The 26,100-nt window shown below is 43.2% G+C and overlaps 1 protein-coding gene and 1 long non-coding RNA gene across 27 annotated transcripts in view; both read right to left on the reverse strand.

Moving 5' to 3' along the window:
- The window catches only part of LOC118620512, a 185,896-nt gene that overhangs the window by 41,883 nt on the left and 117,913 nt on the right, over positions 1-26,100 (reverse strand). Inside the window, exons 8-9 of one of the 26 annotated variants that reach the window (XR_004957420.1) lie at positions 24,462-24,844; positions 23,196-23,502 (exon numbers count right to left, since the gene is read on the reverse strand). The exons of 24 other annotated variants lie outside the window; for them this stretch is intronic. The gene's annotated coding sequence lies outside the window, so the exon portion shown is untranslated. Of the gene's footprint in view, positions 1-23,032; positions 23,503-24,461; positions 24,845-26,100 lie in introns of those variants that run through there. One more of the 26 variants, XR_004957421.1, reaches the window with a different exon arrangement.
- LOC118620513 lies at positions 8,850-13,851 on the reverse strand. Its single transcript, XR_004957439.1, has 3 exons — positions 13,561-13,851; positions 12,984-13,092; positions 8,850-9,337 (listed from the first exon to the last, which is right to left on the reverse strand). It is a non-coding gene; the product is annotated as an uncharacterized LOC118620513 (long non-coding RNA).

Below are 26,100 nucleotides of genomic sequence, written 5' to 3' on the forward strand. Positions count from 1 at the left end.
ACCCGGCTCCCGACCTGCATCACCCATGTCTCAGGTATGCGACCTTCCCCATCACACCCTTCTGAGGACCATCAGTGTGACCTGCTGACTCTGTGGGTAGGACATGACATATTCCAGTGTCACTGACAAGAGTATTTCCAGGTCTGGCTACAGCTCTGTGGTCACAGCAGAGGTCTTACCCCTCCAGCAAACCCTCGTAGGAGACGGATCCAAGCAGGGCCAATGATCGAGATCTAATCCTAGTGCCCAAGTGAGCCTGTCCAAGGCCCTCAGGACAAACTGTGTTTTCCCTGGCTGGGGCTTGGCTTCCTTCGCTTTGAAAAGGATTCTTAGTATTTATTGCAGTAAAATTAAGCACTTTCAAATTTCTGCCAGAACCCCTGGAGAAATATGGTTTTATTAACACCAAACAAATGTGATGTTTGAAAGGCAAGAGACCCAGATTCCAGTCCCTGGCCCACTACTGACTCACTGGGTAGCTGCAGGCACATAACTTGAAATCAAGCAGACATCATTTTCAACGAGCCGGAGTGGGCACCTGGTAGGAGGCCAGAGCCTGTGAGGTGTGAGACCAGGCTCAGTGATGAGACTAAGTCAGCGGAGACGAAGCCTTTTACTAGGGCCCACTGCCTGGGTGCTGTTTTGTAGATGGGTTCAAGGTGGCCCTGACAACTTTGAAATCTTGAAGCTGAAGAAATGGGTGAAACCTGTCATTTAAAAGGGGCAAGATCCACATAACTGTTAAGGGCACAACTTTCAGCAGCCAACTCTGTGGCTTCAAATCCTGGGTCTACTATTTACGAATTTTAGTTTTCTCATAAATATCTGACAAACATATAGGTATAATAATTTTATTAACTGTATGGCAATTGTTGTGTTGGCTGTTGTCTTTTTTTTTTAATTTGACAATCTAAGGGAAAAGAAGTCAGGGCCCCTGACTGAAGAGTCGGGTACTGCATGGTTTTTAAATTCTTGCCACCCACTGGCTGAGCATCGCTGCTCTCCCCTTATCTCCCTGCAACTGTCCCTCCATTCCAGCCACAACGTCCAGGCCTTCCCATCAACAGTGCTTCTCTCCTGCCTCTGGGTCTTACGACATTTTCCCTGCCTCCCCTTTCATCTTGTCACTCATCAACTTCCTTCAGAGGGGTTCCCTGTCCCCACACTTGGTTGGGTCCCACGGGCAGGTGTTTCTGAAGCAAATCTGCACCTCCCTCTGCAGGACACTCCGCCAGCAGGACGGCGTCGCCCACCGGGGTAGGGCTGCGAAGCAAGACTACGGCGCTCTCGTGCGCCGCCGGACCGCTCGGCTGTGCCCTGCCTGTCCTTAAGGACACTCGGCAAGCATTTGTTGAATAAACGAACATGCAGCTGATACTTAACCCTGTCTCCGATCCTCCCGTCTGCCCTTGAGATTCGGGGCCCACACCTCCAGTCCAGACGGACGGCATCTAGCACCTAAACTGCGTACGTACAAAATGGACAGCGACCATCTCCTCTTCCAAACCTCGCATGGCAGAAAGAGCGTGCGTGTGGAGACCAGGGGTGCCCGCAAGGCCCCGCTCTACAGCCTGTTAGCTGTACCACTTTAGACGAATCTTTCTCTGAGCCTCAGTTTTCTCAGCTCCAAAATAAGAACAAAATACCAACCTCACAGGATTCGGATAAGACTGAATGAGAAAACGTATTCGCATGCCTGGCACATGGCACAGAAGCAGTCAACGGCACCAGGGTTCAAAAATCTGTAATTATTTTTGCTTCCATCCCCCCGCCCGCCCTAGCCAGCCCCCACTATCCAGGCAGTTCCTGAATTCCATCTCCTGAATCTGTCTGGTTTTCTGTGTCGCCCTCCTTCAGGCCCTCTTCGTGTCCTCCCTGGACTATCCCACAGCTCTGTGGGCTCCCCCGGCTCTGGTCTGCTCATCGCCCCAACATGATACCAGACCAGGCTTCCTATGGGAGAGATCCTATTATCACTCTCCTGACCAAAATTCTTCAACTGCTCCCCAGTGACTCAGGATTAAGCTTCAGTGTTTAGTCATATGGCATTCAAGGCCCTCCCGGATCTGGCCTCAACAGACCTTTGCCACCTTATCTTCTCATTAGTCACTTTGACACACACTGTTGCCCAGCAACAACAAATCAGTCACTGCCCGCTTTGCACACCGGTGTTTCCCATCCCTACCTATGCCTCTGCTCATGTTTCCTTGGACTGGAACACTCTCCCCCGAGTCCTCTCATGCAACGTACCCACCTTTCTTTCGGTGTCTGGCTCAAAGGCTCCTCAATCCATACAACAATCCTCGATCGTCCCTGCCACAGAAATCCTTTCTTCTCCACAAGCGTGTAGTATGTGTAAGTTACTTATCTCTCTATGCTAATACTTTTCTCTCTGTGTGTTCATCCTGTGTTTTTCTGTGCACAGAACCTTAGCTGCATGCTCTCTGAGGGCAGCATCGTGGCCTGGCCTACACTGGCATGCTGGGGAAAAGCACCCCCATAATGTACATAATTGCAGGGTCCTACTGAGGAGCACAGTGTCTAGGGTCTGTGGTCGATCAGCTCAGCTTCTGATCAGCTCCTAGAAGGTGCCTGGCATTGAGTGATACCCTACACATCACTGGTAAATGAACTCATCCACAAGAGAGATTCACTACTGGCTACGAGACAGAAATTCTGTCCCTGTGAAACGAAACATAAAAGGACATGAAGAAGTCTTTTCTCCTCCATAATCTACTGACATTTGCAGGCCAGCTTCAAGTTCACTGTGTCCTGTAACCTACACAGCTATTTCCAGCAATAAACAGGACATGGAGTGTTCTGGTATATTTAGTGCCAACGTACTCAATTTTAACATGGAAATAAGAATCACTCTTCAAAAGCATTCTGTGGAGAAAACAGTTTTTCTAAAAGTCCCAAACCTTTATTAGACCTCACCTTTTGTATAGCCACAACTTCTCTTGGTTAAAAAAAAAAAAAAAAAGATGTCCATTAGGATGAACACCTTTTCTCATAAGGCTTTCTCAACTGGCTGAAAATTAGAGAATTTCAGAAATAAATTCCAATCTCCTCATTCTTAAAATAGGAGAGATTTTTCAGGGCTTTTACTTCCCAAATTCTGTTATGTAAGCCACTTTATAAATCATATATGCAACAATTCTCATTTCCCATCGGATTTTATTTTAACTCCCCTCTGGGCCTCGGCGCACCACACGCACCTCTATTACCGTGCCTGTCAGTCTGCAACGTCCCCGCTTCACGCGCCATGTGTCCCACCCCGGTGCACCTTCCTGAAGGCCAGGTCGCAGGTGCTCCCTGCTAGGATGCAGAGCATGGCTCAGTGAACGTTTCCATGAATCAATGACTCAAATCAGCTATTTGATCATGAACCTATCCATCAGACCTGACTACGGACTCCGTCCTACCCTCAAAGGTTAGAGAAGGCCTGCTCCTGTGGACGATAAAAAGGGATGGAAAGCCCTAAGGCGCTGGCGAAGCCAGAGCTCCGAACGCATCTTCGGCAAAGACGGCGTCGCTGCAGTGGGAGTCTGACGTCTCCCGGCGAACGCAGCTCTTCCAGGAGGCGCATTCCTTTGCATGTCCATGTGTCCTCTGCTGTGCGCGGTAACGCTGGTCACGTTACATCACAGGCCCACTTTTTAGATGTGTTTCCTTTAATCTGTTTATTTAGTCCCCCTGAAACAAATACTGATGGATAAAACCAAACTGGTTTAAAGCACACCTTAAAAAGGAGAGTCATGGAGGCACCTAGTTGAATATCTAAAATTATTGCATGTAAAAGCCAAAAACACCTGCCTGTCAATTGTTTTTTTTTGGTACGTGCTCCTAGCGGGAACCAAACCCGGGACTCTCTGGTCCACAGGCCGACGCTCCAACTGCTGAGCCAAACTGGCCAGGGCCCGCCTGTTAATTAATTGCTGAACTACTTCGGCCCTGTTAATGTGGACCCTTCGGTGGCTAGGCAGTGATCCACACTCCTGGTGTTATCCCAGCACAGAGCCTACACACTGCTCTCCCCAGATGCTACATAAGCGCATCTACGTTTCCAAGAAAGCTCATCACAAGTTGATGACAAATTTGAAAAAAAGGCTCTCAATAAAATTACAGACATGACTCTCCCATTTGGGCTTTCCAAACATACTGTGTGGGTTTAAGAAACACCACATTTCCATGTTGCAAAGAAGTCTAAAAACAGTGTATTCTGGGAAGTCCGTAGCTACTTCCTGGGGTGGGGCTACATGAGGGTATGTAAGGGCCGAACCTTTGCAGAGGACTGTTGACACTTTGCTTAAGTATATAGAAACTGAAAACAAAAATAACCAAATATTCTAGAATTTTCCATTTATAATGGAAGTTTTTTTCCTCAAAATCAGGAAACATTACTTCATATTTTCTTTCTTTTTTTAAAATTGATTTTAGAGAGAGAGGATGAGAGAGGGAGAGAGAGAAACATCAATTAGCCAACATCCACTGGCCGCCTCCTGCATGCCCCCCACTGGGGATCGGGCCCACAACCTGGGCATGTGCCCTGACTGGGAATCAAACCAGCAACCTCTTGGTGGATGGGTCAACATTCAACCACTGAGCCACACCAGCCGGGACACATTTTCTTAAATATCTCTAAAACCAGCACACATTTCTTCCATTTAAAGAGGTGGAAACTGAGGCAAGAAAGCTCAGTCATTTTGCAAAAGCATCTATATTTCAAAAGCAATTAAGTCATGAGCCCAAACTAAATAAACTCTTCCATAACCTATTCTCATGAGAAAGGGGCTAGGAAAATTATTATTGTTTAACTGAAGAATAAATCATGTGAATTACTTCAATAATTGGTCCAAGAAGCAGCAGCAGATCAACTTGGACAGATGTTAAAATCCTTGTCCACAATTTCCCTTGAGATGACATGTATATGTCATAATTAACAGGTGTTCTTGATTTTGAGAAGAATAATATTCCTGTGCATCCCCGCTGGATAGCTACATGCTGCCATCTTCTGATTATGTCCAGTGGAGTATAAAATTTTTTTCATGAAAAAGCAAAATCAATAAAAGTAAAACTCCTCACTTTTCCTGCCAGTGATACCCCCAGTAACAAAAAGGGCAAAGACACCAACACAGAGATTACAACACTCAGACAGGATTCAAGCAGAATTCCAAAAGGATCAATGTGGGTTATAAACATTTTTTTTGCAAGTGCTTTGCATGCTTATGTTACTATTCATTCTGAGACAGATCATCAATAACCTTCTGGGTCACCGACTAGGGAGAAAGCTCACTATAAAAAAAGAGTGGGAGAAAAATAAAGGAGGGGTGTGCTTCCTTCCACCCCACGCCCCCCACTGCCTTGAATGAAAGAAGACAGATGGCAGCCACCTTCCCCTTTAATTAGGAGAGGCAGCTCAGAAGGGGACAGCCCTGCTCACTTGGCACGAACCTTAACAAGTCGTTTTGATGGTGATACTCTGCTCGCTCACCCTTGCTTCAAACTGCTCTCAATCTTTAATTTATAAACCAAATCTCTGTAAATTTAACTGTGAAAAACTGTAACTCTGAGTACAATGCGATGTGTAACAAAGGTACTTAAAGATGTTTGCTGAATTAACTCACATCCATTCATATAAGGAGCCTAGTGTTTCAAATGAAGTACTGACACCCCAAGTCCTAGCATCTCCGCTTTGAGATAAAATGTGAATTCTCATGGCACAGAGGCCCTCACTTAAATTCACACAGAATGAGGCACCAGGTTTACAAATAAGACCCCGAGTCTGCTTCCATTGCCACTCAGCAGTCATTGACTTCTTCTACCTTCAGGGTGTTACTGTGTAAGTCAAAAAAGTTCTACAGTAAGACAGTCCATTTTATGAAGAAGGATAACTTGATTGCAGATCATAAACCACTCGGTATTTCTATTTGCTTTGCATTCTCAAAACCACAGAAATTTTGTATTAAAAATGTGTCAAGCCATGCAACATCTGCGGGATCAGCATAAAGCACAAACACAAGTGGAAGGCAGGGACCAACTGTTAGGATTAGGCTGGAGTCACACAATCTTCTGTACAGGTGATGAAGACACTGAATTCTTTTCTAAAAGGTATTAAACCCATTTTCTGTGAATCTACAAGGCAGGAAACTTTCTAATATGAAGGAAAAGTTCAATTTCTGTTGACAAGGTTAGGTTCTTTATACGTTTCATCCCATTTCTATATTCAATGTTTTTTACAACACCACTGAACAATTTCTATTCCTCAGTTCCTTACCACTACCTGACCAATGTTTTCTTTTTTGTTGTTTTTCAGTTACAGTTTACATTCAGTGTTATTCTGTATGAGTTTCAGGTGTACAACACAGGGGTTAGGCAAAACCATACACTGTACAGAGTGTCCCCCAGATAATTCTAGTACCCACCTGACACCATACATAGTTATTACAATGTTATTGATTATATTCCCCATGCTGTACTTTACATCCCGTGACTATTTTGTAACTGCCAATCTGGTTTTCAAATTACAGCCTCTTGCCCAGGAGCTGTTCCCGCCTAGGACACAGGGACACCGTCACTGCATCTGCCCTGTACACGCACCCTCCCTGCTTCCCAGGGGGAGTGAGGGCAGTGGGGACACCGTCACTGCATCTGCCCTGTACACGCACCCTCCCTGCTTCCCAGGGGGAGTGAGGGCAGTGGGGACACCGTCACTGCATCTGCCCTGTACACGCACCCTCCCTGCTTCCCAGGGGGAGTGAGGGCAGTGGGGACACCGTCACTGCATCTGCCCTGTACACGCACACCCTCCCTGCTTCCCAGAGGGAGTGAGGGCAGTGAAAGGGGCTGTCTTGCCGGATGTGCTCCTGGCATGTAAAAAACCTTGTCGGTGTCATTGCATTTAATTAATGACGAAGTGCTTGAACCATTAAAAAAAAAAAAAAAAAGAACTTTTGTTTTCTCATTGATAAAACATTTCAGTCTCTTGCTCTCTCTAACAAGCCAGCCAGCATGCTAGATATTGGAAGACAGAAAAGATCAAAGAAGCAATTAACTATTTCACAAACTTTATATCCTCCTTCCCAGTGCAGGGGAAAACACTTGGCATTTGTCAGATACTGGCTGTCCAATAATGTCAGCAAGAAAAAACACGTAGGAGAAGAGTGACTAAGAAAGAAACAAACAAAACTCACTTTGTTTTCCAGCACAGTAAGCAAGTCGGGTGACTCCTTCAAGGCCCTGCCCTCACTTTAGGTCCGGGTCTGCTGTGGACTCCCGAACGCCTGCCCTTCCCACGACGCCCCAAGTTCACAGTTCATCTCAGCAGCTCCGGGCACCAGGGATCCCCAGGACGGACGGAGGCGACCTCTGGGCGCCACGTGGCACGACTGCTGTTGTTACCACACACGGCCGGGACACCCACTTGTTACCTCAGGAACCAGGCCACCAGCAGCTCACTGCCCAGATGAGTGTCCAGAGACTCGAGCCTCTGGCGTTCTCAGGTTCAGGGTTGGAAAGTGTATTAAGACGAGAACCACGCTGTCAGCAGTATTCTGCACCATTAACTCCCTCGTCCTTAAACGCACATTTAAATAAGAGCAAAAGGTACACGATTAGAAGGGATGTTTTACTGGTGACTGTGATTGGCATTTGCCATGTAATGGGTCCTAGCTTGCTCCCTAGAACTGCATTTAAGATCAGCAGTATTTTCATTCCTCTGTGAAAACTCAAGATTTTTTTGAGAAAATCAATGAAAACAAAAAAGGAAAACACTAGAATTCTGCTTAAAAATGTAACCCTTACTAAATCTCATCTGGTGAATTTTTTTTTTTTAAATCCAAAAAGTAAACAAAACAAAACCCCTCCAAAAGAACACACACCACATATAAATTGGATGCTTGTTTTGAAAAAACTTCATCCATGTACTGTCCAGATCATAAAAACAAACCTCCTTCCAGCAAAACGGGACACTTTGACCTTGTTTACTGCAGTGTTTTGAAACCGCTGCCTTGTAACTCCTGACATCACTGGTCATGCATTAGCACCTTTACTGCTGTTGGCTGCGACCCCGCCTGTCTTGAGTGGCCCCCGGTTGAACAAATACGCCACAGAATGGCAAGGAAACTGGCATTAGCATTAAGCCCACGGAACTCACATGACAGCTTCTGTAAGTGTCACACATCTCTGGTCACTTTTACAAGGAAACAAAAGCATCAAACATGTGACCTTTTTAAAAGTCTCAGTGTCCAGACCCAGGACAGACCACTCTTTCTTCTGACCCTCTCCCTGCCCAGAGAAAAGGCTCCCTCTCTCACCCATCGCCACGTTGGCAAGAATCTCTGCCTCGGAGACTGACTAGTAGGAACTCCTGACCTACTTTCTCCCAATATAAAATGCCCGCAAACTTTCCTAGAGGATCATTTATTTCAGAGTATTGTTTAGTTTCAAGGAGTACTGAATTTTGAATTTTGATAAAGTTAGACTTATCCTTTCCCCCCACTTTGGTGGAACATGCTTGCGGTGTTGTACCTGAGTGTTGCATTTTTTAAGAAGTAATTTTCTCCTGTAAGTCTGACAGATTTCCCGCCTGTGTTCATTCCTCAGTTCTTATTCCAAATATATCAGAATCAATGCAAAGGACAGTTAAAACAACTGGAGTTAAGTCACCGTGAAATTTGGGGGAACATCCTCCATAATCTACCTCTTTATGTAAAACTAAATTCTGGTCCTCCAATGGAAGTGCAATTTTATAGAGAAGTAACTAAAAATCCAAGTATAAACTATGTGGAATCAATTGATAACATTCTTGTTCCTTTCCTAAAGCAACTTAAAAAACACCAACTCCTTTAACTACAGTCACCAAAAAATAAAGAATGTGAAATACATATTTGAGCAATGATGGCCCTTCTTTGTCACAGAGGAGTAAAAAGAAAAACATCCAGAGTTAATAAAATTAATTAACTCTAACTAAGAACTACTAAAAAGACCCTCCAAACATCATGCCGTTACTATGACAACTTGAAAACTGCTTTGAGAAAACGTGAGGGATTTTAAGATCCATGACAAAACAAGTGTCATCCAGCCTGCTAGAAATTACTTTAATTTATAGGAGGCCACAGAAAGGCTAAAAGGCCATTAACAATTCTGAAATATCAAATCGTTACCTTTTGAGAGATGCTGTACTCTTCCTTCAGATCATGAAAGACTAACACGTAAATGAACAGTTCTCTGTGTGATCGGAACCATTTTGATGATTTCAGTCCTGCAAACCATACCACTCCCACGGTCTATCTCGCTGGTACATTATTTTTATAATGAAAGCAAACTGTGACTCAATCTGAAAGGGAAGGGACACAAAAATCCCCAACAGTCTCGTGTTTCCAACTACAAACAGGGAAGCTCATACTCACACAAATTTTTTAGGCATCAAGAATGAAACAGAAAAAGAAAACAGCATTTTCCCCTTAAAATTCCTGTTGTTAGGTATTTAGACTGACTTACATTTTACATAATCTTGATGGCTCAATCAGGAAGTAAAAATTTTAAGTGCGTGTATTGTGGACGGGAGGAATCATGTGACCCACAGCAAAGAGAATTATGCAGCAGACTAGCACACGAAGAAAAACTTAACAGGGGTTTAAAAAATACTGTCTTTGAGATTCATTGAGCCATGAATATATTATGGCTTTTAAGAAAAAATCATGTATTTGGAAGCTTTGAAAATAAGCCTTCAGGACGTTTTAAAAAAATATTACGAGATCAAAGCAATGCACAGTGAGAAATGAAAGTTTAATAAAGGAACATTTTCTCTGACGATCATATCCTTTCAGAGTTTATTTAAAAGCCATTTTTCAATGTTATTTGAAGATCAGGCCATATATTAAGTATAATCAAACAAAAACATCGGCTGTAGCTATGTACAAATACTTATGCTTTATTTAATGTGTAGGGCTGAGTGTTCCCAGAGCAAAGAAGAAAACGGTTTCGATTTATCCAGACTCCACGCAAGCTCCCCAGATATCAAGTGGTCACTGTATTTTATTACAGCAAATACATTCTCAAGAGGGAAACATCAGTGCCACACAATGTTCATCTGAGGCATGTAAGCCTGCAACAGGGCCATCATTAAACAGTATCTTAATGATCCTTGTGCATTATATACGTTATGCCACAGAAAAAAAATCAGAAAGTGGGAGATGAATGTTAAACACTTAAACAAAGTATAATGAATTGACTGATAGGTGATTTGATTGTACAGAAGCGCCTTAAGACATAGTCTCTGAGCTACAGAGGATGTTGATATAAATGTATTTGAAATTCAAAAGGTTTGGCCTGTGGCTGCTTTGCTTCTCAAAGCCATTTCCATTATTAATATGTTAACAAATAATAATTTACTAACACCAGTACTAAATGACAATGGTGAGAGCAGGTATTTACGTCTCAAGGCTATTGCTTTTATTATTTTGGTACCTCACATCTTTCAAAATGCTTTTCCTATTTTTATTTCAACCTTTCAAAAAAAATGTATACCACAGCTCTGGGCAAGGGGCAAGGCAAGGTCAGGGACAGGAATCAGTTCTGGGTATTTCTTGATTACTAGCCCATCTTTCTTTAGTTCTGAAACACAAGAGGTAGCTGAGCAAAAGAAGAAATTATTAGGAAAGACAGAAGTCTTTCAGAAGAAAAACTTGAGGTAGATTGAGAACTTTCAGCCCTGGCCGGTTTGGCTCAGCGGTTAGAGCGTCGGCCTGCGGTCCCGAGAGACCCGGGTTCGGTTCCCGCTAAGGGCACGTACCTCGGTTGCAGTTTGTCCCCGGCCCTGGTTGGTCGTGCGGGTGGCAGCCACTCGATGTGTCCCTTTCACGGCGATGTTTCTCTCTCTCTTCCTCTCTCTCCCTCCCACTCTACCTTTCCAAAAAAAAGGAAAAAATGTCCTCGGGTGAGGATACAAAAAAAAAAAAAGAACATTCAGGAAAGGTAAGAAGCACAAATCCTCCAAGGTACAGCATTAAATAACACCGTAGTCACCTTACCCAACTCGGTGTCATACTCGTTAACTACGTTAGGGAAAGATGAACTAGTTACCAAGAAGGATCCCCCAGCACAGTCAGGCACAGTCTTGCTCTGCCACTGGCCTAGGCCATACTTTATTGAGAACAAATCTCAGAGTAGCCACCTCAAACTCCCTAATTCCATCAATCAGGAAATGAGAGAGGTTGAGAGACTTTCCTATGTTATATAGATAGTCAGCTAACAGCTGGAACTGGACCCAAGGTTTCTGACCTTCCGAGAAAAGGGCTCTTTTTCACTACACACTCCTTATATCTATAATCTCAGGTTCAAGTAAACCAACAAGCAAAGCCCTGGTTGCTTATCTCAGTCATGGATAACCGAAATAGGGTCAAGACGTAGGGGCTCACTCTGCACCACCCTTATTGTTATGGCTGCTCTCTCTGTCCCCACCAGCCTGTGATGAGCATCCACTGTCCTGAGCTGAGAAGAGGCAGGGCGAGTCCTGGGCTGAAGCGCAGAGCCTCTGAGCTGGTGCCGGTCCCTCTTCCCGGCTCCTCCCTTCCACAGGTGTATCACAGCCTTCTCAGTTTTTACAGTGGGAGAGTCCAGGCACCAAAATAAGAAAAGCACCTGTTTCCGTTTTGTATCATGGCTTTATTGGGACTTTGGACAAACACGAAAACCAAATAATATTCTAGAAAAAAAAATTAGCTCCTACTCTATCTTCACCAAAATTAACTGTGTGGAGATTCAAGAGTTAAATGTAAGTGCGGGGGGGGGGGGGGGGACTAGAAAAAAACAGTTATGAACTTAAGATAGGAAAGGAAGCCTTAGCTTTATAAAAGTAATTTAAAAAGTAACAAGAAGCCACGATAATCTGAATCAATCTGATTACATTAAAAGGTACAATCCCTGTATGTCCGAAAGCAGCAGACAAAACTGGAAGGTAAACAAAAAATAAAATACTTCAACAGGATAATATACTTTATATGATTTATAGTTGTAAAAGATAAATGATACCAACAGACTAGACTCTCCACCCCAAAATATAAAAGGCCAATTAACATGAAAAGGGGTGTTGAATTTCACTAGCAAACACCAAGATTTTTTTTCACCAATCAAATTCACTAAGATGGATAACAAAACGAATAAAGCTAGGTTGTGGGTTCAGTGCCAGGTCGAGGTGCATACAGGAGGCAACTGATCCATGTTTCTCTCTCACATCAACGTTTCCCTCTCTTTCTCTCTCTCTCTTCTAAAAATTAATACACATATCCATGGGTGAGGATTTAAAAAAAAGGAGTAAAGCTAGTGAAGTGAGGTGAGACAATCATTTCAGGAACTCTGCAATACCTTTTTAATAAGCCTTCAAACTGTTTTGACTCATAACATGTCTATAAATATCTCCGAAAGAAACAATAACAGATACACAGGAAGCCAACTGTACAAGGACATCCTTAAGTAACATAATATTGGGAACTATTTAAACATCCAAAAGTGGAGGGGAGCGTGTGAGTATAAATTATAATAAACTCATAAGTTTAAATAATGTGTTTTGGGAGACTATTTAATGACACTGCAAATCACGAAATATAATGTTAGGTGAAATGTTGCCAGATAAAGGAGGTTGGGGGGGGGGGAACAACCATGGGGTAAGAGAAGCTGACCTCAGAAGGAGGCTGGAAAAGAATACATTTTAAAAGCTTAAGGAGGGGCAGGCAGACAGAGAATTTAGATTTTTCAATATTTCTTTATAATACTGAGGTATCTGATAATCTCTATGAGAAACATGATTTTTATCATTGGAAAAATGTTACTAAAGCTAATGTATATCCTATAACTATTTCTCAGTCATACAAAATAACTAAAATATTTACAAAGCCCTTTTAATCAAGAGAATGGTTATATTTTATTATTAGGTGCAAGAAAGAAGTACAAAACAATATGACCTTAAAGATATAAAAACTCACATTAAAAAGACCGGAAGGATATGCAGCAAGGTGTTCATAGTGGTTTCCTTTAGGTAATATTGTTGTCTGTAATATTTTTGCTATACTTTAGAAGTTTTCTATGATTGTCCTATGTTGTTTTCATGAGAAAGAATAAATATTAGTATCACAATTTTAGGACTCATACAATCAAGAATATGCTATTATTAATAGTTAAATGTCAAAATACAGAATGTCTACAGCCACACAATTCTGCCCGAGTATGAAGGGATTTTTGTTTTTAGAAACCACTGGTATGGCTTCAGCAGCCAGCAGGCATTGGTGGGTGTGTAGGAGGTGGGAACAAATCATATCTGGTGGCTGTCAAACCGCTCTGTCCATGGAGCGGCTCTGTGAGGGTCACACTGACACATGAAGATTTCCACAGCAGGACATTATTAGGAAAAGGATGAAGACGGTGGAGAAGGGAGGGGTAAATAAGCAGTCAAAAGAAGAAGGCAGGAGTCTGTGAAAACAACAGAAGCATCCAGAGAGAAGGTTCAAGGAATCATCAGACCTAAAACAATTAAAAGAAGGGTCTAAAGAGACATTTGCGTACCTGTGCTCACTGCAGCCTTATTCACAACAGCCAAAAACAGGAAGCAACCCAGCGCCCATCACTGGATGATGGCTAAACAAATGTAATCTATAAATACAGTGTCATGATCAACCTTGGGAAAGGTGACAGCAACCTGAAGCACTCCATTCTGAGTGCTGGATTTTTGAGCACTGGGTGGATAAAAATAAGTTACAAATAAATGTCTCAGAGATGTTTTTCCTCTTATGTGCACTGTCACAAACATAGTTCAAATGTCACTACTTCCTTTTAAATGCCCCATTGGAAGGAAAGTTAAACCCTTGAATTGCTCCCTCCCCCTACCCCCCCCCCCCCAACTTCTAAGATTATAACCTGTTAAAAGTTAATAATAAAAGGAAATGATGCTGCCCTGGCCATTCTGGCTCAGCGGAGCATCGGCCTGAGGCTTGAGGATTCCATTCCTGGTCAAGGGCACATTCCTGGATTGCAGGTTCAATCCCCGGCCCTGGTCAGGGTGGTGCAGGAGGCAACCAATCGACAGGTCTCTCTCACATCAATGTTTCTTTCTCTCTCTCTCTCCCTCCCACCCTCCCGCCCTTCCATTCTATCTAAAAATCAATGGAAAATATCCTAGGGTGAGGATTAACAAATAAAAAAGGGGAGATGCTGAAAAAATTACAATGCCATGTTATTCAGCCATAAAAACGAAGAAAATTCTGACATATGCTACAACATGGCCATGATGCTGAGTGAAATAAGCCAGACAGAAAAAGACAAATACTGTATGAGTCTGCCACTGATGTGAGGTCAGTGAAATTCATAGAGCTAGAAAGTAGAATTGTGGTTACAGAGGCTGGGGAGAGGGGAATAGGGAATTCGTGTTCAATGGGTATGGAGTTTCAGTTCTGCAAGACCAAAGAGTTCTGGAGCTGAACAATGGCTGTGGCTGGCTCCTTGACAATGTGAATGATGTGACTACTTAATGCCACTGAGCCACACACCTGAAATGGTTAAAACGGTAAATTTCATGCTGTATGTACTTAACCACAGTTAAAAAATTCATACACACACACACACACACACACACACACTGGATATACTGAAATAAATGAAGGAAGGAAGGAGGAAAAGAAGGAGAGAAGGCAGGCAGGAAGTAAGGAAATGAGAAGTCCTGAAGAAGGCTTCTGATTTGGCACGAGAGAAAGTTTAAAGAATGTTGAGGGTGCAGGCATCAAAATAAAACACCTTCTTTCTGATACTAGATTCTTTAAATGTACTTATAGAAGTCATCTCAGAAAGACAAACAATCAGAAGTGAAAATAAGGCGGCACATTATGTTTAACTTGAAGAGAACATACCAGACCTCTTTCTGGTTTTTTGAGACCTTCTCATTATAGCCAGTCTGAAAAATTCCCCACAACTAGGAAAGAACCTGCAAGTCCAAGCAAATGATGACGTTTTCTCAGCAGCTAACAGGAAAAAACCATAACGATGAGGGAAAGAAACCTTGAGTGTCCTAAAAATTTACTGTATCCTTATTACACACTATTATCACAGAATCGAATAATTTGGGGGCTGGACCAAGGCCCTTAACAGAGGTGATCCGAGGAGAGCGCTTGCCCGGGCTCACTCAGGAATGCGGGATTTAAAGACGACCCCCTGGAGCAGTTATATTTTGTTTGCTATGTCATATTTTTGTATGGGCAGCTTCTTTTTTAAATGGATAAGAAGCATAACATAATTGGAATGTTCTTTCTACAAGTCATTTGATTATTTCTGTTCAAAAAGTATTTATTGAGGACACAGTACATACTATATTCTAGGCACTGAATGGTGGACAGGATGATGTTATCCTCCCTCACCAAACCAGCAGTTACAATTTGAAGGAGGCACAGGATAGGTTAAAGATGGGAACCTGTAAGAAGTAACATTTTTAATGATAATGCTAGTTGTTATCATTGTAGCAAGCTTGACTGACTACTACTAAGGGTCAGACAGAGTTTTAAGCACTTCCCATGCACAAAATTAATTTTCACTACCCTCTTATAAAGTAGAAATTTAAAGATGAGAACACTGAAGCACAGAGAGGCCACACAGCTCTTACATGGTGGAGTCAGAACAGACAGCACCCCTGTTCAGAATCTGCTTTGAAAGGAACCCAAACTAAGACAAGACAGGGATGAAATGTAGGGATCAGAATTTAGCAAAGAGTTGAGCTACTCTGAATAAGAAAAGGGGGAAGTAAATAGAAGCACTACAGGTGTTGAGAGCCTGGGGCTGGGGCACATGACCAGGTCAACAGGTGAGTGGGGAAGGATGGAAGAGATGGGAGGACGAGAAGCCCACGCTCAGGAACTTGGGAGAGCAGAAGTGATCGATGTCCAGCTGAGATTTCCATCAAGTTCTGCTGTGCGTGTGGGAAACAACTCTCATCTCCATCTCCCCGTGAACTCTAGTGCTTTGACAACTGGTTTCTACACAGGGTGAGAACACATACTCTGAAGAGGCCCAGTCAGTTTCGGCACAGGATATTATAGAAATGGGTAAGAATTTAAGTGGAGAAGTGACATGACGAGGATGCTTTCAGAAGCATCACCAGGCAAGAGAGTAAACTGGGGAAGACCTTGTCAAATGTGTGTCGTCCTTATGTGAAAGCCACATGTCAATAGTCCGTGCATCTGTGGCATTTACTGAACACTTAACCACAGGAGCACAACAAAGACAAGTGCTTCACATGGAATAGGATGGCCATCTTGTGGCAATGGGTAGAGACCTGGCTTGTCTGTGTAACCAAAATATCACATTTCAAACTGGGATGACATCATTAACAGCGCATTAACAGCCTTCAAGTTTGCTCAGAGCTGGATTTTGCTTTCGGGTTGTCCTTAACCCTGCTAACTGTGCACACAGGGGAACAGCGAGGGTCAAACACTTCCCTCCGTCCAAAGCCCTGCGGGGAGCGCCAGAGGGAAGGAGGGCTGCTACGGTCAATTCACCCAGACTGGGCTCTGGTTCCTGCTCTGGCCAGGAAATTGCTGGAGAAAGCAAAACCAGGGCCAGGAGCTGAGCACAACCCTGCAAGTCCAAACACAGGCGAGGGAAGGTGGTATTTCAAATGAGTGGATGTTGTGTTTTCTTTGAGCTAAGTGAGCAAAGTCAGAGGAAGATGTGAGCTTAAAGAATCTCTCTTCTTATAAAGTCTTTTGATAGAGACAACACAACCTCTAGTAAATAATATGAAGCACGTCCTGTATTTTCAGGGCATACACCTCCCATGGAGCTCGAAAGAAAAACCTCTGATGCTACAAACTCTTGGAAGAGAACGGGAAGTAACAGGAATAGCTGACCAATTCCACCAACTGGGGTGTCTCCTACGAGGAGCTGAATCATAGGATAGTATAACATACTTTTGCTTTTTAGTTTCTTCTTTATTTAAAAAAAATGTCCCTTTTTTGTATGATTTTGTTATAAAAGTGACATAAGACTCACTACTGGCCAACAACTACAGCGTACTCACCACGACCCAGGCACGGCTCTGACCTCGCCTCCTCTGCACCTGCGCCGGCGCTCGGAGTCTTGGGGTCGCAGGAGCACACGGCTCGGCCTGGGCTGCGGGCACCAGAGAGCTGGACTCGCGAGGCGGGCAGGTCAGCGCCCGCCCTGCGCTCGACCACTCCGCTGCGCTGTGCCGCGAAAGCGGAAGGTGCCCAGAGGACATGACCGCATGCGTTCCACCCCCCAGGAGAATAATTCTGGTGTGTTTCACCCTTCACTTATATAATTAGAAAAAAAAGAACACTTTTAAATAATTTTTTTACTACATTCGAGTAAAACTATTCACGAAAACCTTTCCAAGCAGAGATTCTACTCACAGACAAGATCCATTTGAAGTCAGCAGTCTGTGTTTGTATACAATATGCAAAAGTTATTAAAACGATTAAACGATTTGTATTCATGAACTTCTTTACATTGTGAACATTTTCCTTCTTCAGAGTAATATTTTTTGGCTGACCCACAATTATAACGAGTTCCAAATCAGTCATTTTGAATCCATGCATATCCAAATTTTCAAACAAGAAAACGGAGCCCGTATGCTTGGTTCTCTCTGAAGCTGCCTGCAGGCTCGGGCTGGCTCTGGCAGATCTGATGGCACACTTCTGTGCAGTAAGAACAGTGGCGCTAACGTGGGAATGCTGGAACTTTTCTGGCGGTCTCAGCCGAGCTAGCTTTATAAAACAAGCATAAAATGACCCCCACGCACTCTGTCGTGATCTTTGACGCAAATGTTCCATGATATAGAAGTGCAAGCCTGCCAGTCACTGGAAGCTTATTAAGGCTGACCGGCGTGAACTGTCATTTCCGAGACCAAGTGCATGCCACATGTGGCCTGTACAAACATTCCTTAGGTCCCTCTGAAACAGACTCACATGTATATGGAAAACTGGTTTTCAACAAAGGCGCTAAAGCAATTCAACGATGAAAGACAAGTCTTTTCAACAAATCATGGTAGAAACCACTGGGAAAACATAGGCAAAAACATGAACCTTGACCTGTACCTTACCCAATGCACAAAAATTAATTTGAGATGGATTATAGACCGAAGCATAAAAGCTAAAACTGTAAGGGTTCTAAAAGAAAACACAGGAAAATATTTTCACAGCCTTGGAGAGGCAGATTACTTAGGAGACAATAAGTACTGATAATATAGGGAGGAAATTTGATTAATTAAACTTACTTCAAAATTAAAACCTCTGCTCATGAAAACACATGTTTTTGTTGTGGTTGTTAATCCTCACCTGAGGATATTTTTCCACTGATTTTTAGATAAAGTGGAAGGGAGGGAGGGAGAAAGAGAGAAAGAGAATCATCCATGTGAGAGACACACATTGACTGGTTGCCTCTCGGGCTGACACTCTAACCGATCAGCCAAACAGGTCAGAGCATGAAAACACCGTTTAAGAAAATAAAAGGTAAGCCATGGACTAAGAGAATATATTTACATTACAAATGTCTAACAAAAAGAATTTTGTCCAGAATATATATACATATAGTCTACCAATCAATAAGACAAACAAAGCAATTTTAAAAATGTCAGAAGAAAGTTAAAAATGGACAAAAGATTACACAGATACTTCAAAAAGGAAGATACAAATGGCCAATAGGAACATGTTAGTCATCAAGGAAATGCAAATTACAGAGCACACTGAGAGACCACTTCATATTCATCATCAATGGCTGAAATGAGAAAAACCAACAACATAAAATGTGAGAAGGAACTAGAGCACCTGGGACTCGCACCCCCCACTGGCTGGAATTTAAAACAGTGCGGTCACTTTGGAAAACTGCTTGGAAGTTTCTCATCGTGATAAATACACACTTAGTGTGTGCTCCAGCAGTTACGCCTAAATCTAAAACAGAAATGAGAGTAAGAAAAAACTTGTTCACAGCAGCTGAATAATGATAATAGCCAAAATGGTGAAAACAACCCAAAAGTCTGTTAATAAGAAAACAGATCATCAAATAGGTCTATTCACATAACAGAGTACTACCCAGCAACAAAGAGCACAAACGAGCGATACACACAACATATAACTGAGCGAAAGAAGCCAGACATGCAAGAGTACTTGCTCAATGATTTCATTTAGACGAAGTTCAAGAACAGGAAATAACATTCTATAGCGATAGAAATCAGAAAATGTTTGCCATTGGGGGTGGAGATTGATTGGATGGGGGTGTGAGAAAACCTGGGTGATGGAAATGTTCTACCTGTTCACTGGGGTTTGGTTATATAAGTGTACTGAACATCAGTACAGTAAATTTAACACCAATTACGAAGGAGGGCTGGTAGGGTTTCCTAATCATCTTGACATCCTCGGGTCCTCCTGAAGCATGTGATCGGATTTGCAGTCATCGGCCCCATCAAATGGTAACTATATTTGAATTACTTTCGGTTTGATGACGATCATGGCTGTCTCATTTATTTGGGACCATCTCTACAATGTATTTCTTGCAGAAGAAAAAACAGGACTTGCTGGTTTTCTCATCTAACATTAGTCAACCAATATTCCAGGTGCTAGCACCAGTGTGAAATATTCTAAATTCTTGGAGTCAGGAGCATCCTTTATAGGCCCATCATTTTTTCAGCAGACAAATGACAATCTCTACTCAACACAACCCTCACCTCCAGCAGGTAAAGGGAGAATGTGGATTTGGGAAGAAGGGCACTTGGGATAGGCTGATGGTATCTGTTCTGGCCAGAAATAAAATTACATTTGAGTTCTGCTTGCCTGGGAGTTCACATCCTCGGAGCTCAGGACATTTCATTACTTCCTATACCCGCTTCCAGGGGCATGGCCTCAAAGGGCCCTTGACCTAGACTGTCCTGAAGTCTCTGGGCTAATGGAAAACTTACAGGATACAGAGGTCAGATACCGGAGGATCCTGACTTTCTTCAATTGCCTCCCAACCACTGCACAAAGAATAACTAATATCCAGTAGTACTGCTCCGCAAATTCTAGTGGCAGATTTGGGGCTCCTAATATTATACTAGAGCTGGAGATCGGGACCGGCCAAGGAAGATTCTGCTTCGGGTTCCACCACATTGGGCCAACTGGCTCTGACTGTGGCAGACCTCTGGGAAAGATCTCCCGTGATTCTGTCACAGGGACACGGCTCCTTTCTAAGTAAAATGAGGGAACACTAAGATTGAAAACACCAGAGTTTCCTCTGAGACACAAACAGATGCCACATGTGTCAGGGAAATTAAAGGACTAATTAATTAACATCCAATTTTCCCCATCTTTATAGTCTCTGCTACACACTTTCAGGAACTACACAACAAATACGAGAAAAAGGGATGATCAATGAGAACTTTGAGGGTATTTTAAAAAACAAAATGGGAAGGGAGAATACGAGACGCTTCTTTCAAGAAAGGGGAGAAGTCTGAGGGTCTCTTTCCTACGGAATAGAAGTTATTTAAATGAAGGAACAGGGGGTTCTTTCACAGACTCCCACACCCAAGGGCAGGGAAGAAATTAAAAAGTCAGCATATACACATTTATACTCTATTTGTATCAAAGATTAGAAACAACCACCACTAGTTTCATTGATTTTTTTTTTATGCCCACGGTGGATGTTTTACAAGATGCACCTTTTCCCCAGGCGCAAAGCTGCAGAGCGGCCGAGTGGGGCTGGATGACTGACAGCTACACCTCCGCAGCTGGAAAGCTTGTGTTTGTGTAATTATGTCAGCTCACTGTCGCTGCCCAGCCAAGTTAATTTGAGGGTTAGTTTTCCCAAACCCCAGCACCTACTGTCGTCGTAGTGAACCCCATCTAATCTTCACCCTGGCTAAATGCCTGGCTAAAGGCATTTCTCATTTAATTCTTCTGATATGCTTCTGACAAATCAGAAAATGAAAGGACTTCCATTCTCTAGACTGAAAGTTTGTGTCCCCCCAAATGTCACATGTTGAAATGCTAACCCTCAAGGTGATGGCATTAGCAGGGGAGGCCTTTGGGACGTGGGCAGGTCCTAAGGGTGGAGCCCCTGTCCGTTCTGCTACATGAGGGCAGCAAGCAGGTGGCCTTCGAGGAGCCGGCCCCCAGGACAGAGAGGAATGAATTCCTGTCGTTCAGAAGTGCCCAGCCCAGTGCTTTGTAGCCTAAATAGATTCACACCCCTCTTCAGAATGGTGGTCAGGGCAGCTGAGATCCCATTCCAGTTATAAAACATATGTACACCCACCACCATAAAATGACTATCAAGGGCCTGAGAGATTTCAACAAATGTCTGGAAGCCAGAAAATGATGAAGTACCGACCGATGGAGCTGAGCAGAGGCCGCTGAGCGCCCAAAAGGTTCTCCGAGAGGGCTGTGAGGGAGGCAATGCACTTACCCACTGAAACCCCGAAGAGGCTCGCGCCTCAGAAAACCAAGTCCAATATGACACAGAACTGAGCAGCAGGGAAGAAAGGAGAGGCTTAATGGAAGAGTCTAAGTATCAACAATTGTTCCTTCCACGCCCAATTCCTGTTTTTATAAGAAACGACAAATGTTATAGGTCCCCAGGCAAAAACTAAAAATATTAAAAGGAAATCGATTCTCTAACGATATTTAAAAAAATGTCTGTTGAGGACAACACAGCTAGTGGGTTCCGAGAACCCCAAAGCCAAGCCCTCTGCCCTGACCCAGCGGCTCCCCAGCACGAGGGCGGGCTCTGTGCCCACACACAGAACCCCGGCCACCTACCCGCCAGCACACTCTCCTGTGAGTGATCGATCAAGGAGAAACAGACGTTTAAGGAAAACCTGCAACATGAAAGTGGAAAACCAGGATAAACAGCAGAAGAGCCTAAAAGAAACAGAAAATTCAAATGAGCGAAGATATTCTATGAAGAACTCAACAACTTTTAATAGTGTCACCCGAGAAGCAATCATTATATCCACATAACAAAAACAACCCTGTAAGAAGTAACAATCCAAGAAAAAGGCCTATGAACTTAGAAGTGTGAGCCCCAAACAAGTACTAGCGTAGGACACTGCCTGGGTGTGCCAGGCACCAGTCCTCAGGGTTGCGACGCTGGCGAGTTAATGCTACGACAGACCTCGCCTAACCTACAACGTCCTATCTTTACAGTACCTTCAGAAGTTTAAAATGGCACGTGTAGGACAGACTCATGGTATGGAGACCATGGCACAACGTCCCATCGTTGAAGAGCACCTGAGTCTGGTTTAGCTGCCGTGCTAGCCTCCAGGGTGGCCAGGAAGCTGCTCTCCACCCCTGTCTGCCCTTCCTGCGGGGAGGGAGAACCCGAAGCTCGCGACTTTAGAGTGACGTAATGAAGGCTCCTGGAAAGTATTAACCAGGAAGAACTAGCTTAATGTGAAGACTTCAAGATATTAAAACATATTACGAAAGTACATGTGAAGTCCCTGCAGAACTTCACAAACACGGCAAACACCCTCCCACTGGGTATTTGCATACCGTCCTTCCCGAGAGCAGAGGGATCACTGGTTCAGCACCTTACTACTCCCAAAGCCTTTCTGTTTGCTTGCTTGTGAATCCTCACCCGAGGGTGTTTTCCCATTAGTTTTTAGATAGAGTGGAAGGGAGAGAGGGGGACAGAGAGAGAGAGAAACATTGATGTGAGAGGACACATCAATTACTTGCCTCCTGCACAACCCCAACCGCAGCCCAGGTACATGCCCTTGACCGGGAATCAAACTCAAGATCCTCCATCTGCGGGTCAATGCTCTAATGCTGAGCCAAACTGGCCAGGGCACAAAGCCCTTTTTCATAATCAAAAATTCTGCAATGCCCTATTTACTATTCTGAAAGAAAACTCATTAATGAGAATTAACTAGTATACATGTAATGTTTAAAATATCAATATCCTACGTATAATATAAAAGAGAAACTAAAAGAAAAGCAATTTACAATAAAACTACATATTTCAATATGTAAAAATGTTTCGGATCCAATTAACTAGGTAATAAAATAAATGCCTGTAACTTATAAAGAATGAGTTTGGACTGCAAGAGATCAAAGCAGAAAGCTTCCATATCAAAAGTACAGGAGAAAAAGAGGAGAGGTATAGGTAAACAACAAAATGAAAACAAGTATATTCTGTCTAAATTAAAAGTGTACAAAAGTTACCTTGTGTTTTTGTGTAAAACAGAGATCTAGGCTCGGATAATTATAAACGAACTTTTCACTGCAGAGATGTCCAACAGGGCAGTCGAAAGCCACGTGATCCAGAGCAGTTCTTTCTGCCTTTTCCACTGTTTGCCTCTGGCACATTAAATGCCCTTCGCTGTGGAACCGAATGCCCTCCCAATTTCTATCATGTCCTCTGGGGAGTGGTACTGTTCCCATGGCCGAATGACCTAGGAGATCTTCCTTCCAGCCTTCATAGTCTATCACACTGAGAATCAGATCCTGAAGGATGAATCAGCAACATTATCTGAGAAATATATTGATTTAATACAAAAATTACGAGGAAGAAATGAACTTAGGCTTACACCCTTAACTATAGCCATATTCAACTCTATTTCCTCTTTTTGAATGCAAAGTAATTGGTTACTCCATATAGAATATGGAGTAAAAAGCCGTATCTCTGTAGCAAAAAGTGATTCTGATTTTTAACATTCAAGTCTGGTTAGTTAATGATAAAAGGGAATTTTTCATAGAACTCTGTCACTCTCATTTCCTCAAAATAAGAATTAATGCATTCTTTAACATGTGGTCATTACAGGAAGGAGGGGGAGCCATTTACTGTCAATGTCTTTCTGATGCAATTCTACCACCTCTTTCAAAGAGAGAATTCATCCAAGAAGCCTTAGTCACTTCTTCAAAAGAAATGCCACTGCACTGAATATACACAGACTAAACCACATGCCCGAGGAGAAGCGGAGCTGAACGCACCTCGAGAACACACATGGAGAAAGAGCGGCAGAAGGGAGCACCCATGTCAGAACGGACTAAGCAGCATGTCTCAAAATCTGGTCTTTAATACAGGGAAAAGTCTGCCACACATGTAACATCACTGTCTCATAAATCAAGTTCAAACATCGATTCCCCTCTGCCCAACTCTGAAAGCATACTTCCTAAAAATGTAAGAGTTCAGTTCTAAACCAGGAACTTATGCGTAATTAGTCTCTTAGCAACTATAGATACTGCATTTTAAAATGTTCATGCACAGAAAGAAAAATGGAATCCTGTACTTTAATATTTGAAAATGAAACTACGTTTTGAAGAGGGTGAATTTCCCATCAAAAGGATGATGTACTGGGTTAACCCTATAAAACAATTCAGAGGGAAAAACTTAAGATAAATAGTTCTGAGCTCCTCTCAAAGAGAGGTCTGATTTTTCTAAAATCTCAAATCCACCCAAAACAAATGATTTCTCCAATTTATCCTTACCTGGGTTACCATTCATTCTTCTAAAGGCAGATGCCCGGCCTTGTTTCTGTGGAGGAGTCAATGCAAAGCCCAAAGCCCAGGAATCACCGGACACTCCAGGCTGTTTGCTGCTGGAGCTTGAAATCCCCGTGATGAATGAAACTGCACATCATAATATACACGTTCTGACCCAGCGATTGGCCAAGTGAAGGCAATGCGTGTGGAAGTCTGATTTGCCACCTTTGGGGCATGTCTCTTATATCCCAGCTCCGAAAGACAAATGATACTCCACTCCTGAGTGAGTCAAAACTAAAAAGAGGATTCGTTTTTATGTAGCGTTTCTCCCTCACACTACGGAAACCACGAGAACAAACCACAGTGAGATCTGACTCCTTCACCAAGCACTGTCAATGAAAAAAGAATTATTATGTCGACACTGGAAATTTACAAATGACTCTCACACCACTGCCCAAGTTCTTTTGTGTTACGCCTGCCTAAGAATTGTACATTGGTACAGGCACAGTACACCGATTTTTAAACCAAGAATTCTGAGCCATGGTTTGGGGGCTCAGAATTACCAAGTGGTTAAAACTCTGAAAAGAAATTCAGTCTTTGAGCTACACTGATGGTCAACCAAGAAATTAAAACCAAGAACAATGGCACGATGGTGTAACTGATCTTTCCAGAATTAGAGATTTTCCACGTGTAGTCCTCGGACCACGTGCATTAGAATGACCTAAGACTAGACCAGAATCTCTGGGGTGGAACCCAGGCACGGACACGTCAACTAGCATTCTAGATTATTCTATACACTTTCTAATGCTGGAGTACTTCTTTTCCTGCCAATGGAACTTAACAGCTGATGACAGCCGCTGCCACCGTCCTCTACTATGCCATTACTTTGCCCTTGGTTACTGCTATAGTCAGGAGCAGTAAGAACACCACCGCCTCCTCAGGACCATCAGTGGCTTTCACTCCAAGAAAAGGAGAGCCAGGCTGGGTTTGCCTGACCTCGCTCCCCACCACCTCTATCACTCCACTGAGAGAGAAAAACTCAGGGATCAGAACCTGAAAAATGCAATACGAGAGTCTGAATACAAACATTACATTAAACAATGCTACCAATGGCCCTGGCCAGTGTGCTCAGTGGTTAGAGCATCAGCCCATGCACTGAAGGGTCTCAGGTTCGATTCCTGGTCAAGGGCACATACCTGGGTTGCAGGTTTGATCCCCAGTCTCAGTTGGGGCAGGTGCAGGAGGCAACCAGTTGATATCTGTTTCTGTCTTCCTCCCTCTCCCCTTCCCTCCCTCCCTCCTTAAATATCAATGGAAAAAATATCCTCAGGAGAGGATTAACAACAACAAAAAGATGCTATCACTGGAAAACACAACATACACTGATAAAAACAAGAGGAGGAAAATGAGGGAGGGAGGACACTAATGTTCACAGACTGCTTACTACGTTCCAGGCTTACCACAGCGGGGACTTCACACATGCACTTTTCTTTGCAAAAAAAAAAAGTCTCACCGAAAAATAACTTCTTCAGAAGTACGTGAACATACAAACTCAAGACTCCATATATAACAGCAGGGCCCGCCAGCAATGCATTCTCTAAAGAAGACTCTATACTGGCTTTCTGTGCCCACCCCCAACCCCGTT

This window comes from Molossus molossus, unplaced genomic scaffold (genome assembly GCF_014108415.1).
Source record: "Molossus molossus isolate mMolMol1 unplaced genomic scaffold, mMolMol1.p scaffold_m16_p_7, whole genome shotgun sequence".
NCBI lineage: Eukaryota > Metazoa > Chordata > Mammalia > Chiroptera > Molossidae > Molossus > Molossus molossus.